This window comes from Hevea brasiliensis, chromosome 8 (assembly GCF_030052815.1).
Source record: "Hevea brasiliensis isolate MT/VB/25A 57/8 chromosome 8, ASM3005281v1, whole genome shotgun sequence".
Classification (NCBI taxonomy): domain Eukaryota; kingdom Viridiplantae; phylum Streptophyta; class Magnoliopsida; order Malpighiales; family Euphorbiaceae; genus Hevea; species Hevea brasiliensis.
Window position 1 is genome coordinate 4,338,413 of NC_079500.1, and position 16,942 is coordinate 4,355,354.

A 16,942-nucleotide genomic window follows, 5' to 3' on the forward strand; every position below is an offset into this window, starting at 1 on the left:
TCCACAGCACGTCAGGTTTGTTGAACTTGAGCGGAGAGATTAGATCTTCACTCACAAAACTCAAGTCCTTGACATATCTGCACTTGAGTTCTAACTCATTCACTGGCGCAATTCCTGATTTCTTACCCTTCCTGGAGAACTTGTAATATCTAAACCTATCATATGCTGGGTTTAGTGGTGCAATTCCTCCAAATCTTGGAAACCTCTCTAGCTTGAAGTTTCTTGATGTCTCTTCTCCCAGTTTAAATGTTGATAATCTTGAATGGATGAGTGGTCTTCTGTCATTAAAATATTTGGCCATGGATGGTGTAGATCTTTCAAAGAAGGGTTGGTGATCAAAGAGTACCAGGTCTTGGAAACGCATCTGCATTTGAGGAGTGATTTAACTGGCAATCTTGACAAAATTTCGGCGAGCAATTCTTGAGGAAGATGATCAGACATTTTTCTTTTTGTTCTTCTTGCTGCGTCTGCTCTGTTTTATTGAGCTATGGATCTACTGGCTTTGAAAAATATACTGGGCCTCAGATAAGAGGTTGCTGAGAAGTAGCAAGCTCATTCGGTTTATCGAATTGGCGGGATCAGTTTATTGAGCTAGAGCGTCGAGCTGGCAATGTAGTTAGGCACCAGCTGTCTGTTTCTTTGTATATAAACAATAGAAGATTCTGGAATAGCGAAACAAATTGTTTGAAGGTAATTTTTATTTAAAAAATAAATCGAATTCAAACTCAATTATTAGGCTCATTTAATAAATAAGTTAAATTTGAATTTAGTAATATTTGACTGAAATCAGCTTATTGATAGAGTTTTAAACAGATTTGTTTGTAAAAATATTTATGTTAATTATTATATTTTATTATATTATAAATATTTATATATTTCTGAGAATTTAATCCAAAATAATTTAGAGTGGAGAAAGTGAATTCATATAGTCGATTCTAAATTTTTGTGATAAAAGCTTAATTGAGTTGAGTTGAGTATTATATTATAAATATTTATTATTTTATTTAAAAATTTTCTAAAAGTATGTATTGTTTAAAATTAATATATAAAATGTGGGTGAAGTTGGAGTTCGAATACCTATTAAGCCTTAAAAAGTCAATAATTTGACTTGAATAGTGTAGTGAATAGTAACCCGAAATACAAAAACTTCGAGAACGTCGAAATTAGTACATTAAAGCTAGTTAAAAATGAAGTGAAATTTATTTTTGGATTTATGCTAAGTTATGGTACTGAAACACTGTGAAACTGTGTGTTTCAGCTGAAAAAGACTTGGAAATTTGAAGAGACTGAGTCAAGGCTTCAAGGCGACTCAAGTCAGGTTTGTGCACAATAATAATTGTTTAAATATTTTAATCTCAAAAACTTGACTTCTTTGATTAATTATGTACTGTGTTGCCATTTTATAATCGTAAATGTGACTTTGGAAATTGATTAGATTTCTCATAAATTGTTTGAATAAATTGATTTGAATTGATTTTATGTTTACACTTAGTATGACAGTATCACATTATTCCTCCTCCATTTATGGGGTTGAGATCGTTTATTTTCCTCCCTCTCTGGCTTGCCAGTTGAGGTTGTAGATCGGATGAGTACTCATTAGCTAGCTAGCCACCTCCCTCATTGATTTCGATTAATGGGGTTGAGATTGCTTTGTCGTGGTGTACAACGCAGCATTGATCAGAAATTTTGTGTCATGGCTTAAGTTGTGTATGACTTTGGCAACACTGTGTTTATGAAATTGTTTGACTAAACTGTGTTTAATAGATTATTTGACAAAATGGTGTTGTTATGAGCTTTGAGATTTGCGAAATATGACTAAGAAATATTTAAATTGTGTTTTGGCAATTAATGATTTATTTATTGCATTTTAAATTTTTATTGTGCACCACTGAGTATTTTTATACTCAGCGATAGCTTATTTTGCTGTCGCAAATAAGAGCAAGGAGAAAGCAGCAGAGTGAGCTGCTGTTAAATCGAGGACTACTCTGACCATTTTGTACGGGTATTATTTTATACCCTTGTAGATAATCTTGATGTAAATATAAAAATGTTGTATGTATCAATGTAGTTGAGCAGTTGTAAATAAATTGTAATAATATTATTTTAGATTTTCTTCTATAAATTTAATATTTGTACATATAAATTTCCTGCTTTATGCTTTGTGAATGGAAATATTAAATATTTTGAGATGAGAAATCTTGAATTGTATTGTGAAATTATTTTGAAGTGTGTTGAACTAAGTTGATTGAGTTATTAAAGGTTGGGAGTTGTGAAATATTTTTGGAAGTGTTTTTTTTAGGTAATTGAAGAATTGTTTTCTCCAGTTTTCAAACGGAACTCTGTCAAAATTTTTATAAAACTTGCGGCAAAATTTAAAATGGACACAATTTTTACTAATATTTAAGCTTTGAATAAATGGTTTTTAATTCTCACTAAAATGCTCACCACTTCCAAAATGTAAGAAAATCGTTTTAAAATCCCTTGTAGGGTACTTAATGGGTTATCGGTAGGCGAAGTTCGGTAGTTCATTAAGTATTCTACGGGATCATGTTATGCCTTACGGAGGGGTAAGGTGTGACATCTTGCAAATACGCTACTTTCACCAACTTATAATCATCAGTAGTGGAATCAAAGCCAAACCCAACTGAGTGTATATAGGGTCCATGTGAGATAAACGTAACATTAGAACCAGGAATGGCAACAACCGTTTCAAGCACTCATGTTATAACAAGCATGAAAATCTAAGGCACACACACAAATTGCATAATCACACAGTATTGAAAAGAGAAGAAGAATAACATAGGATTTAATGTGGTTCAACCGTAAGGTCTAAGTTCACGGGCAAGACAAGAGAAAAAAAGTTTCACTAGATACAATCAATTAGAACTCTCAAACCCTAACCCAGTGTGTTTCTCGAATATCTCACAACTCTACCACAAAGGATAGAATATTATAATATTTATACTGGTCCATACCCTATCAGCCCATGCTCTCTACTACCACCACAGATCTCACTTTTTATCCCAATCGGGTCGCAGCGCGAAAACTTTTGAGTCGGATCACAATTCGGGTCCATGAAAAAATATATCCAAAATTCAAAGCCACAAATATAACAATTCTTCCCCTTGGCTTGAATTTCCTCTATCATCAACAAAATAACCACAAACACTCTATCTTGTCATATGCACTTGCAAGGGCATTACTGAGCACTATAAACACCAACCAAGTCTAGGCAATGCCTAAACTTGCTGACTAGGACTCCCTTGGTCATCATATCTACTGGATTATCATGTGTAGAGACTTTTTGCACAACTACAGTCCCCTAAGATACAATGTCCCAAATGAAGTGATATCTGACATCAATGTGCTTAGTTCGCTCATGGTACATCTGATTCTTTGTGAGATGTATTGTACTCTGACTATCACAAAACACTGTTGCCTTGTTCTGTATCAACCCAAGATCACCCACAAAACCTTGTAACTATAAAACTTCCTTTGCTGCCTCTGCTAAGGCCATATATTCAACCTCTGTGGTAGACAAAGCAACTGTAGCTCGCAATATTGCCTTCCAACTGATAGCACTTCCAGAAAGAGTAAACAAATAACCTGTCAAAGATCTCCTCTTGTCTAAGTCCCCTGCAAAATCTGAATCCACATAGCCAACAACTGAATCACTCATTTTGGCCCTGTCAAATGTCAGACTAACATTTGTAGTACCCTTCAAATACCTCAAAATCCATTTTACTACCTGTCAATACTCTTTCCTAGGACACGCCATGTATCTACTCACAGCACTAACTGCATGTGAAATGTCAGGTTGGGTGCATACCATAGCATACATGATGCTACCAATAGCACTCGAATAGGGAACACTGGACATGTGCTCCATCTACTCATCTGTTTTTGGTGACATGTTTACAGATAACTTGAAATGGGCAGCAAACGGAACAGTCACAGGCTTAGCATTAGTTATGTTGAAACGCTTAAGCACTTTCTCAATATAGGCCTGTTTAGACAAGAAAAGCTTCCCAACACTTCTATCCCTAGTAATTTCCATTCCTAATATCTTCTTTGCAGCACCCAAATCCTTCATCTCAAACTCATCACTCAACTGCTTTTTTAGAATATTAATTTGTGACATGCTTTTAGCAGCAATAAGCATGTCATCCACATACAATAGCAAATAAACAAAGGAGTTATCTGAAAGCTTCTTATGATACACACAACTATCATATGAACTACAATTAAAGCCATTACGAATCATGAATGTATCAAATCTTTTGTACCTGTGACGCCCCTTACCCGTCTATCGTATAGCCGAGCAAGAAGTGCCACATTTGGTGCCGGAGCACCCTATCTTGTTTTATCATATCTATTGTAAACTTTTGATATCATTTAAAACATGTATTCTATGTGTAGAAATTTTTTTTTTTAATATCTTATTTTAGTGGAGACCCGAACAGATCCTCCTCTGTTTTATTAGCATCTGGCGGGTTCCACTATCACCTGTTAACATATTCATAGTCATCTCACATATTTCCATATCATATTCTCTTTTATCATATCATTCACAACTATTTATGAGATCTCAAAATGAAGTGTCATCTATTGCATTCATATGGAAATTCATAGATAATAAATTATAAGTTTTCATTCAATCTCAAAGTTTAATTACAAGTCCAAAATGAAATACATCATAAACTAGTAATTATATCATGACTAAACATAATGAACCAAAAAACTAGTCTATACATGGGCCCTACCAAAATACAAAAGACTAGTGAGGTGACTCTGACGCGATGGTAGATGCAGTGAAGCTCTGTCCAGAACACTCTTGTGGCGATTCTTTGCTATGATGGCTGCTGATCTCCAGTACCAACGCGATGGAAAACCAACGCGCTACGCATAACGCTTAGTGGTGCATAATTTATAATAACAATAATTATACAATTGAATTAATATTTACAAATCATAAATTCTGGGTCTTTTACATTTTTTTATTACACTTTGGAAACAATTAAAATTATTGGGATCTTTCCTGTTTACTTATTGTATATTCAGTATTAATTAATTATTATCAATGCCCAAGAAACCTATAACAAATTATAAAAGCTGGATACACGGGAGTATACGGGTTAGACAGCCATATATCTACCCTGTATACATCTGTCAGACACAAGGCCAGCTGTCGAGCACGAGACCCGCTGTCAAGCTTGTAAAGCCAGAAATAAAGTAGGCATGATGGCCAGTAAGTAGGCATATAGCCTGTAGAACAATCATACTGCCTAGGAGACTATTTCAGACCATATAAAGATTTCTTAAGCAAGCAAACACGGTTTTCCATACCTGGAATGACTAATCCCTTAGGCTGACTCTTATAAATTTGCTCCTCCAACTCACCATGCAAAAATGTTGTTTTCACATCTAGTTGCTCAAGCTCTAGATCATGAAGAGCAACCATAGTAAGTAAGACTCTGATAGAATTGTGATTCACAACTGGAGAAAACACTTCATTAAAGTCAATCCCCTCCCTCTGAGTAAAGCCTTTTGCTATCAACTGTGCCTTATATCGAGGTGCTTTAACCCCTGGAGTGCCTTCCTTTTTCTTGAGCACCCATTTGCAACCTACCACCTTTTGTCCCTTAGGCAATGTTACAAGCTCCCAAGTCTGATTCTTGTGAAGAGATTCAATTTCTTCACTCATAGCACTGACTCGCTGATCTGCATCTGAACAAGAAATAGCTTCTCTATAATTATTGGGTTTATGCACATCAACGATTTCAGTAACTGACAAGGCAAATGCAACTAGATCTGCATATGCATATCTCTACAATGGTCTAATCTGTCTTCTTTCTCTACCAGTCGCAATGCTATATGGTTCCTGTTGCTCTTGCTCAAGTGCATCCTCTTGTTGATCAGGATCTTGCACCTCATTCTCCAAATCACTGGATTGAACTATTGAAGTATCAATATCAATCTCTACTTGTTCTCTGACACCGTGATCTGATTCTGCTATTGACTTCTACCTCTGACTATCCAATGAAGCAAACTCATTAAATGTCACATCCCTACTGACAATTAATCCTGGAGACTTTGGATCATTGCACCACAACCTGTAGCCTTTCACTCTAGATGCATACCCTATAAATATGCATTTTCTTGCCCTCGGCTCAAGCTTACCATCTCTCACATGAGCATAAGCAGGGCAACCAAATACTCTCAACTAAGAGTAATCAGCAGGTGAACCGGACTAGATCTTAAAAGGAGTTTTGCACTCAATAGTTGTAGATGGAGATCTATTAACCAAGAAACAGGCTATATTAATTGCTTCGGCCCAGAAATCCTTTCCCAATCTTGAATGAGAGAGTATGCTTCGTGCTTTGTCATAAAGCGTCCTGTTCATGCATTCTACAATACCATTCTGTTGTGGTGTCCTTGTACAACTGCGATGTCTCACTATAACTTCATTACTACAGAATGCATCGAACTCACGATTGCAAAATTTCAACCCGTTATTAGTTCTAAGATGCTTGACCTTATTTTTTGTCTGCTTCTCAATCATCGTCTTCCACTTTATAAAGGTTGAAAATGCCTCATCTTTTGTTTTCAGAAAATACACCCACACCATTCGAGAGTAATCATCAATCAAAGTCATGAAGTACCTGGCACCACTCTTGGAAGGGATTCTGTTAGGAACCCATAGATCTGAGTAGATATAATCCGCCATTCCTCTGGTCTTGTGCACTTCCTTTTTATCAAACTTCACCCTAGTTTGTTTGCTAAACACACAGTGTTCACAAAAGTCCATAGATTCTATTTTTTGCTCGTCCAACAAATCCCGCTTGCTTAACGCAGATAATCCTCTTTCACTCATATGACCAAGACACATGCCACAATTAAGTCTGATTCTGATTATTACTTCCGGATGCTTGATGGTTGTCGAATCTACCAGAAATTTAATTAACTGAAATTACTAGTTGTGAAATATTTTCTGCAATACATGGTAAGTCCAGGTCGAACCCTAGAGACTGAATTATTAAATTTCGTGCACTTGAAAAAGAAACAAAGGTTGGGAGGGGAGGTAATTCGCAATCAAAAGAAGAAATCAAAAACCAAAAATTAATATCTAAAATTAAATAAGAAACTCTCAAATTAAACAAACTTCAGTCCAAGATAATTCTCATTCTAATGCATTGATTCGATCATAGACAAAAGAAATACAATTATATCTTATTGAATACTTAATGTAGATTTACCAAATAGCGAGGTAAATCACTGACTTCCCTATGCTCATTAATTCGAGCCTAGCACTCTTGTTGACTCTAATTATTAACTGAATTGGTATTAAGCAATCCTCATCAAATTAATAACTGCTTTAACAATAGGAAGTAGTTAAGCTGAACAATAATTTATAAAGCATAAATCATTTAATTCACCCTATTGTTTCCTTAGGTTATTATCGAAAACTTGGATCATAATCAATAAAACCTAATTGCTACTCATGTTCAATCTTACACAACAATTACGGATTATGAAGATGAACTAGCAATTGATCAATCAAATAATTAACTAATAGGCCTTTTTAGCAAATCATTCAACAGATAAAAAATAATTAAATCAGAAAACAATAAATATTCAAAAAGAGATAAATTAAATTAAGAACCTGATCTCATAAATTACACATAAGAACTTAAATCCCTTGAACTGAATTAAAAACTTAGCCACTCATGTTCATGGCTTATAGAAAAATAAAGAAGAAATCTAAAAAAATGGAGAATGAAGGTCTGAATTAGAATGCTCTTAGCCACTGCCCAAAGAAGTATTTATAATAAAAAACCTAATCCCAAAGATAGGAACCAAACTAGGAAAAGTTTTGAAATTCAAAAGATAGATTTTCAGCCTGCATTCATGTCTCTAAAATCAAGGCCGATTTTTAACAACTTCCTTTCCGAATCTGCCTCTGCCCTCTTCAGGAAAGTTGTAGCCCTATTTCTTAGCTTTCCAACGGGTACTCATTTGCCCAAATCCGAGGTCTACAGCCCAAGTTATGACCCAAAAACTGGGACTAGTTTAGACAGACAGTCCAGCCCATAGTGACGACTTCATTGCCATTTTCAACAATTAAAATGGCCTCGTCTCCCGTCTAGCCCTTCATAGAAGTTGTAGAGGTGGCTCTTAAGGTTCAATTGAGCTTGGGCTTGCTTCATTTGGATGTCTGAAACTCTAGATATAAAATAAATACTAAAACTAATCGTGACACATCAAGTCTGGGCTTTTGCAATAGATCCATAGCTCATTTTGTCAACCTTGGAGACTGATTTGGGCTTTGGTCCTTCTTTATCATTTGAAGTGCTCTATCTTAGCTTTTCAATGGATTAAACAGCACTCAAATTGGAGACCCACAACTTTAGAAACACCTGAAAAATACAGCAAATGTCAAATGCTAAAAATTTCTCCATTTAACACAATTATTCCACAACTATCTAAAAATATGCCTAAATGATAAATCTATTTTAACCAACTAAATTAAACATAAAAACACACTAAAGACACTAAATGTGTTGGAAGTAAAATTAATACATTATGCACTTATCAAATTCCCTCACACTTATTCCATGTTTGTCCTCAAGCATGACTTAAACTCTCAATCAACTCCACTTAGAAGTTTCTTAACTTCACCCTATCACAACATTCTCTAACAAAAGATTAAAAATTTGAAAGAAGAAGCAAGTAACGTAATAACCATCACAACAAATTCCATCAACACCATACCAATATATCAACAATTTTCCAACACAAAATAAAAGGCTTGAAATCAATTAAGCTCACACAATTAAAGTTCCATAAAATTTTAAGTCAATACACACCAAAACACAAGGCTAATTTATCAAGGCACAATAATTATAGCTCTTTGCAAATCTTCGGGGAGATAGAAATGCCCCTTTTTTTTTATTTGAAATTAGTACTTCTCTCTTGTCACAGTTATCACTTCTTTTTTTTTTTCTTTTTATTTCAACTGTCACCTTTAGAAAAGTACCTTGCTCATATCCTAGCTAGCTTTTGGCCTGAGAATCGACATGGGGTTCATGAAGACCCCTGGTTAGTTTGCTTAACTAAAATAGCGGAGCTATTTTCAAGTTCAACCTTTTATTTCCCCCAATTTATGCATCTACATATTATAAAGTGCCCTGATAAATTAAACAAAGTTCTAAAATATGCATGACACTAGTTTAAAGCACACATAACTAATCATTTCATCATTAAATCAAGCTTAAATGATTTATGCAAGAAAAAATTGCTCTATGGTATGGAGAAAAGAGAAAATCCATCATTAAAGTTACTATTACCTTGCCTAAAATCTCAAAAATTCAATCTAAAATAGAAAAGTCATTTCAAGGATAAAGCACTTCTTTCCGAGAGTTAATATAGAATCATGAATCAAGCTTTTTTTTTTTCAAAAATTAAAAAAAATTATAGCAACACACTTTCTCCTCCCCCTTACTTAAAACTTACATTGTCAAATGCAAAAGAAAGAAAAGAAAAAATGCTAAAAACTAAAATAAAATAAGGGAAAGAAAACAAATCTGATTGTGGCTAACAAGCCACCCATGGGTTACCTCCCAAGAAGCGCTTTTGTTTATCGTCGTTAGCTCGACATGGCAAAGCTCCTTAATCCACTAAATGCTCCTCAAACCCCTCATAAAATGGCTTGAGTTCGTGACCGTTGACCTTAAACACTTTGTTAGTTCCTAAACTTTGAATTTCAACTGCACCATAAGGAAACACATTAGTAACAACAAAGGGTCCAATCCAACGAGAATGCAACTTACCAAGCATCAGCTTTAATATGGAATTATACAATAAAACTTTTTGCCCAATCATAAACTGCTTCCTTATTTTGTCATGGAATGCCTTTGTCTTTTCTTTACAGATCGTAGAATTTTCATAAGCCTTAAGGCAAATTTCCTCTAATTCATGCAAATGTGATTTTCTTTCTAACTCATCCTCCATGCTTAACTCAAAATTATCCTGCACAAATGTATCAACAACATCAATAGAAAAGACAGAAAAGACAGAATAATCACTAGCAGGATACTTCAAGGAATCAAAGATATTAAATGTGACAGTTTCTCCATCAAACTCCATAGTTAAGCTACCCTCATCCACATCAATTTTTGTCTTGGCAATTTTTAGGAAAGGTCTTCCAAACAAAATCAAAGTTGAATTTGATGAGAGAGCACTATCATTCTCTATATGCAAAATGTAAAAATCTGCAGGAAAAATCAATCCTCCAACCTGCACCAACACATCCTCAACTACTCCCAATGGGTAAGCATTAGAACGATCAGCTAACTGAATAATGACACTGGTTTCTTTCAAAGGACCCAAATTTAAAGTTTGAAAAACTGAATTTGACATAACTTTAATAGATGCTCCTAAATCTGTCATTGCACTTTCAATTCTAGAATCACCTATTTTGCAGGGAATAAAAAACGAACTGGATCCTTACACTTAGGGGGTAATTTTTGCTTAATTAATGCCGATACATTTTCCCCCACACTGATCTTCTCATTATTCCTCAACTTGCGCTTTGTAGTGCATAACTCCTTGAGGAATTTAGCATACCTAGGAACTTGTTTGATCGCATCTAGTAAATGCATATTGACCTCTACCTTCCTGAAAGTCTCTAAAATTTCTTTCTCTTGTTCTTCTTTCTTCGTTTTGGCCAACCTACAGGGGAATGGAGGAAGAACAGAATTATTAAACTTATTCAGTTTAGGTTCAGTATTTACCTCAACTTCAGGAACTTCAGACTCTTTTTCTCCTTACTTCTTCTTTTTTGTTGACTCATGTGGAGTCTGATTATCAACTTCTTTCCCACTCCGCAACAGTATCGCACTCGCATTTTCTCTGGGGTTCATGACTATTTGTGATGGAAGCTTTCCAGAACCTTGACCTTCCAGCTTACTCACAGATGAGGCCAACTGACCAATCTGCCTTTCTATGTTTTGAATGCTATTTCTGATCTCCTGTTGAAACTATTGTGTATTATTAGCCAAAACCTTAACAATTTCATCAAGTGACATACCTTAATTTGAGGGAGGCAAAGGTGGAGGTGGCTGATTCACTTGTGGTCTTTGCTGCTGGTATCGGCTTTGCATCGGTTGATTCCCATAACTCAGATTGGGATGATCTAGCCATCCTGGATTATAAGTATTAGAAAAGGGATCATATCTGCGTTGTGGCTGTCCATAATTTCCTACTGCATTAACATGTTACATTGACTCATCCTCTTGTAATACAGGACACATGTCAGTAGCATGACCCGAACCCGAACAAATCCCACATACCTTAACAGTTTGCATTTTCCCTACAGCCAACTGCCTCACCAAAAAAGTTAAATCAAAAATTTGTTTCTCAAGGTTAGATGTACTTACCTCCTTAACCTTCATAGGTGTGTGATCCATTCTCATTCCAAACTATTGAGAATTTGCTGCCATGTTAGCAATCAGCCTCCTTGCCTCTTCTGGTGTCTTGTCAACCAAAGCTCCTTCACTAGCAGCATCTATCATACTACAGTCCATTGGTAGAAGTCCCTCATAGAAATACTGAATCAAAAGCTGCTCACTTATTTGATGATGGGGACAGCTTGCACACAGCTTCTTAAATCTCTTCCAATACTCATACAAGCTCTCTCCATTGTACTGCCGGATGCCACAAATTTCTTTTCTTATATTGGCAGCATGGGAAATAGGAAAATACTTCTCTAGAAATATCTGTTTCATCCCATTCCATGAGTTGACAGATTCAAAAGGAAGGTAATACAACCAATCCTTAGCTGTGCCCTCCAGTGAGAAAGGGAAAGCTCGAAGCTTGATTTGATCCTCTGAAACTCCTTGAGGTTTCATGCTGGAACATACAACGTGAAATTCTTTTAGATGCTTATGTGGATCCTCACCTGCAAGACCATGAAACTTAGGCAACAAATGGATTAGTCCAGATTTCAACCCAAAAGCAACATTTAAAGCAGGGTATTGGATACACAAAGGCTGTTGGTTTAGATTAGGAGCAGCTAACTCTTTTAAAGTTCTAGCAGCCATGGTCTCGTTTTTGGAACTTGACTCTGAATCCGAATCGGAACTTAGCTCCTTTGGAGATTGGACTCCTTCAGATGTACTTGAAATCTGCCTAGCTTGCTTAGCCAATTTTCTCAACCGTTTAGCTATTTTTTCTACTTCTGGATCAAAGAGCAACTCACCAGATTGAGAAGTTCTGGTCATAAACAAAAAGAAATCAAAGTAAAAATAGAAAAATGCCTCAAAACCTTAGGAAACAATGAAATTTAGCCTCATTGATTGGTCTTGATCAGAATGTCGTTTCCTTCAAAATAGGTATGGGCCGTCCTCCAAATTCAACCAAAATTCTTAATGAATAGTAACATCGTAATTTTTTCCAAAAATCTAAAAATAACAACACTTCACAAACAAAATTAATAACAAAATACCATAATACTAAAAACATGAAATCCAATGAATTTCAGTCCCTGGCAACGGCGCCAAAATTCTTGATGGTTGTCGAATCCACCAGAAATTAATTAACTGAAATTACCAGTTGTGAAATATTTTTTGCAATACGTGGTAAGTCCAGGTCGAACTCTAGAGAATGAATTATTAAATTTCATGCACTTGAAAAAGAAACAAAGGTTGGGGGGGGGGGGTAATTCGCAATCAAAAGAAGAAATCAAAACCTAAAAATTAAGATCTAAAATTAAATAAGAAACTCTCAAATTAAACAAACTTCAGTCCAAGGTAATTTTCATTCCAATGCATTGATTCAATCATAGATAAAAGAAATACAATTATATCTCATTGAATACTTAACGTAGATTTACCAAACAGCGAGGTAAACCCCTGACTTCCCTATACTCATCAATTCGAGACCAGCACTCTTGTTGACTCTAATTATTAACTGAATTGGTATTAAGCAATCCTCATTAAATTAATAATTGCTTTAAAAATAGGAAGCAGTTAAGCTGAACAACAATTTATAAAGCATAAATAATTTAATTTACCATATTGTTTCCTTAGGTTATTATTGAAAACTTGGATCATAATCAATAAAACCTAATTGCTACTCATGTTTAATCTTACACAACAATTACGGATTATGAAGATGAACTAGCAATTGATCAATCAAACAATTAACTAATAGGCTTTTTTAGCAAATCATTCAACAGATCAAAAACAATTAAATCAGAAACCAATAGATATTCAAAAAGACATAAATTAAATTAAGAACCTGGTCTCACAAATCACACATAAGAACTTGAATCCTTTGAACTGAATTAAAAACTTAGCCACTCATGTTCATGGCTTATAGAAAAATAAAGAAATCTAAAAAAATGGAGAACAAAGGTCTGAATTGGGATGCTCTTAGCCGCTTTCCTAAGACGTATTTATAATAAAAAAACCTAATCCCAAAGACAGGAACTAAACTAGGAAAAGTTTTGAAATTCAAAAGACAGATTTTCAGCCTGCATTCATGTCTCTGAAATCAAGGCCGATTTTCAGTGACTTCCTTTCCGAATCTGCCTCTGCCTTCTTCAGGAAAGTTGTAGCCCTATTTCTTATCTTTCCGACGGGTACTCATTTGCCCAAATCTGAGGTCTACATCCCAAGTTATGGCCCAAAAACCAGGACTGGTTCAGACAGACAGTCCAGCCCATAATGACGACTTCATTGCGATTTTTGACAATTAAAATGGCCTCATCTCGCATCCAGCCCTTCATAGAAGTTGTAGAAGTGGCTCTTAAGGTTCAATTGGGCTTAGGCTTGCTTCATTTTGGACATCTGAAACTCTATATACAAAATAAATACTGAAACTGGTCGTGACACATCAAGTCTGGGCCTTTGCAATAGATCCATAGCTCATTTTGTCAACCTTGGAGACTGATTTGGGCTTTGGTCCCTCTTTATCATTTGAAGTGCTCTATCTTAGCTTTTCAATGGATTAAACAACACTCAAATTGGAGACCCACAACTTTAGAAACACCTGAAAAATACAGCAAAGGTCAAATGCTGAAAATTTCTCCATTTAACACAATTATTCCACAATTATCTAAAAATATGCCTAAATGATAAATCTATTTTAACCAACTAAATTAAACATAAAAACATACTAAAACACTAAATGTGATTGGAGTAAAATTAATACATTATGCACTTATCAATGCTACTGCAGCTTCCCCTGAAACTGTACTGCTCTGAAGAAACTATAATCCTGAAACCAAACTACTCTTCATGAGTACCATAGAGCCCTTGCATACTTTGAGAACTCCATTCTCTGCATGGTATCTAAATCCATGAGAGTCAAGTGTCCCAAGAGAAATTAGGTTCCTCTTTAGTCCTGGAACATGCCAACACTCTATAGTTTTGACAACGCTATCAAACATCCTCAATCTGATGTTACCAATTCCTTCAACAGATAATGCATGATCATTGCCCAGAAACACCTTACCACTCATCTGTTTGTAAGTGACAAACTGGTTTTTATGGGGACACATGTTATAAGTAGCACTAGCATCAAGAATCCAGCAATTTTATCCATGATCTGAACTCACGGATAAAATTTCTCCAGCACTGTCATCACCATCAAAATCAATAAAACTATCAACCATATTCGTAGAACTTTATGGTTACTTTCTCTTTTTATTTTTCAACTTGGGACAGTCTCTCCTGTAGTGACCTTGCTCCTCGCACTCAAAATAGTTAGCCTTTTTCATTTTCGACTTAGATCTAGCCTTAGATTTCTTCCTACTAGAAAAACCCTCCCTTGAATGTGTTCTTCCCCTGCTCACCAAACCTTCCCCCTTAAATATTTCTCTATTATCTAGAAATTTCTTTTTCAACTCTTTCAATTTTAGAGAATTACTAACATCATCTAGTGAAATACTGTCTTTCCCATACAACAGAGTATCAACAAAAGTTTCATAGGAGGTTGGCAAAGAATATAACACAATAAGGGCTTGATCCTTACTATCAATCTCAATATTAATATTTTTCAGGTCTATAATGATTGAATTAAATTCATCCAGATATTCTTTAATGGGCGTACCTTCGCTCATTCTCATATTGTAAAGCCTTTTCTTCAGATACAGGCGATTGGTCAGTGATTTGGCAGAGTATAACTCCTTTAATTTCTTCCATGCAGCAGATGCTGAGCTTTCACCAGCAATCTCGCATAGGACATTATCAGTTATGCTCATAAAAATCACACTCAAGGCTCTCTCCTTTAGATCAGCCTTCTATGCCTCTTTTATACCTTTTGGAAAGTGATCCTCGATTGCCTTCCATAGACCTTGTAGGATCAAGGAAGATTTAATTTTAAACTTCCACAGACTGAAACTCGATCTACTATCAAACTTCTCCATCTCATACTTTGTTGAAGACGATGCCATCTATAAACCCTAGGTTTTGAGCACAAAGCTCTGATACCAATTTGTTATAATAAGCACGCAAATCGAAGGCACACACACAAATCGCACAATCACACAGTATTGAAAAGAAAAGAAGAATAACACAAGATTTAACGTGATTCAATCGTAAGGTCTACGTCCATGGGCAAGATAAGAGAAAAAAAGTTCTACTATGATGAAAAGAGTAAGATACAATCAATTAGAACTCTCAAACCCTAACCCCAGTGTGTTTCTCGAATATCTCATAACTCTACCACAAAGGGTAGAATATTACAATATTTATACTGGTCCACACCGCGGGGGCATTGCCCCCACACCCCTAACCCGAGCTCGAAGCCCACCACTGATCTCACTTTTAATCCTAATCGGGTCGCAGCTCGAAAACTTTCGGGTTTGGTCACAATTCGAGTCCATGAAAAAATATATCCAAAATTCAAAGCCCAAAATTTCTGTATCAAAGATTTCTTTTGTCTTTGGATCATAGAAAACTAGCTCTCCACCTCCTTATGCCAATAGAATCGTATCATTTAGCCTATATGCTACTAACTTTTGTATCCCTTCCAAATGTGAAATCTTGCAAATACGCTACTTTCACCAACTTATAATCATCAGTAGTGGAATCAAAGCCAAACCCAAGTGAGCGTATATAGGGTCCATGTGCGATAAATGTAACATTAGGACCAGGAATGGCAACAACATTTCTAACACTAGCGTTCCATAAAGCAGCCCTATCAGTGTATTTGCCATCAACATCATAGATAGACAAAAGACCCCATCACAAGCACTCACTATATTAACAAAACGCTTTAAGCCTTTAAACGCTTTAACCCAATGGACATTTTTCGTTCTATTCTTCTTGCTGTGTCTGCTCTGTTTCATTGAGCCATGGATCTACTGGCTTTGAAAAAATACTGGGCCTCAGATAAGAGGTTGCTGGGAAGTCGCAAGCCCATCCAGTTTAACAAATTGGACATTTGAGTTTCATCTTTCTAATTTGATTCTATTTTCAAATTTCTTTTGCTGATTTTAAAATTATAATGGAATTTAGTTCATTACCCTTATAAAAAGAAATTGAATTTAAAAAAAAAATAAAGAGAGAAGAAATGAAAGTAAATCTAATCTCTATGATAAATTATTAAAATATGATAGAAATACGATTTTTTCTAAAAAAAATAAAAATATAATTATACTCTCTTTTCTATGTTTAAAGACATTTAAATAAATATAATATAAGTTAACACATTTATTATCCAATTTCTCTCTATTTTACTCTATTTGGAAGAAAATATTTTAGGTAAATTAAGAGGATTTGAGAAATGAAAATTTTCTTTTATTCTGTTTTATTTCTCCTCTTTTCTCTTTTCTTTTTATTTTAATATCTAAATAAAAGATAAATATTAGAGAAATTAGATTTCTTTTCTTTTACCTTCCATTCATATTTCTCAATTCAAACAAAGGGTTAGAGTT

General features: G+C 35.2%; 1 non-coding gene across 1 annotated transcript; it reads left to right on the top strand.

The window, feature by feature from the left end:
• The first annotated feature begins 11,631 nt into the window (after window positions 1-11,631).
• LOC131182622 (small nucleolar RNA R71) lies at window positions 11,632-11,738 on the top strand. The gene has a single exon (XR_009150885.1). It is a non-coding gene; the product is annotated as a small nucleolar RNA R71 (small nucleolar RNA).
• The last annotated feature ends 5,204 nt before the right edge of the window (window positions 11,739-16,942 follow it).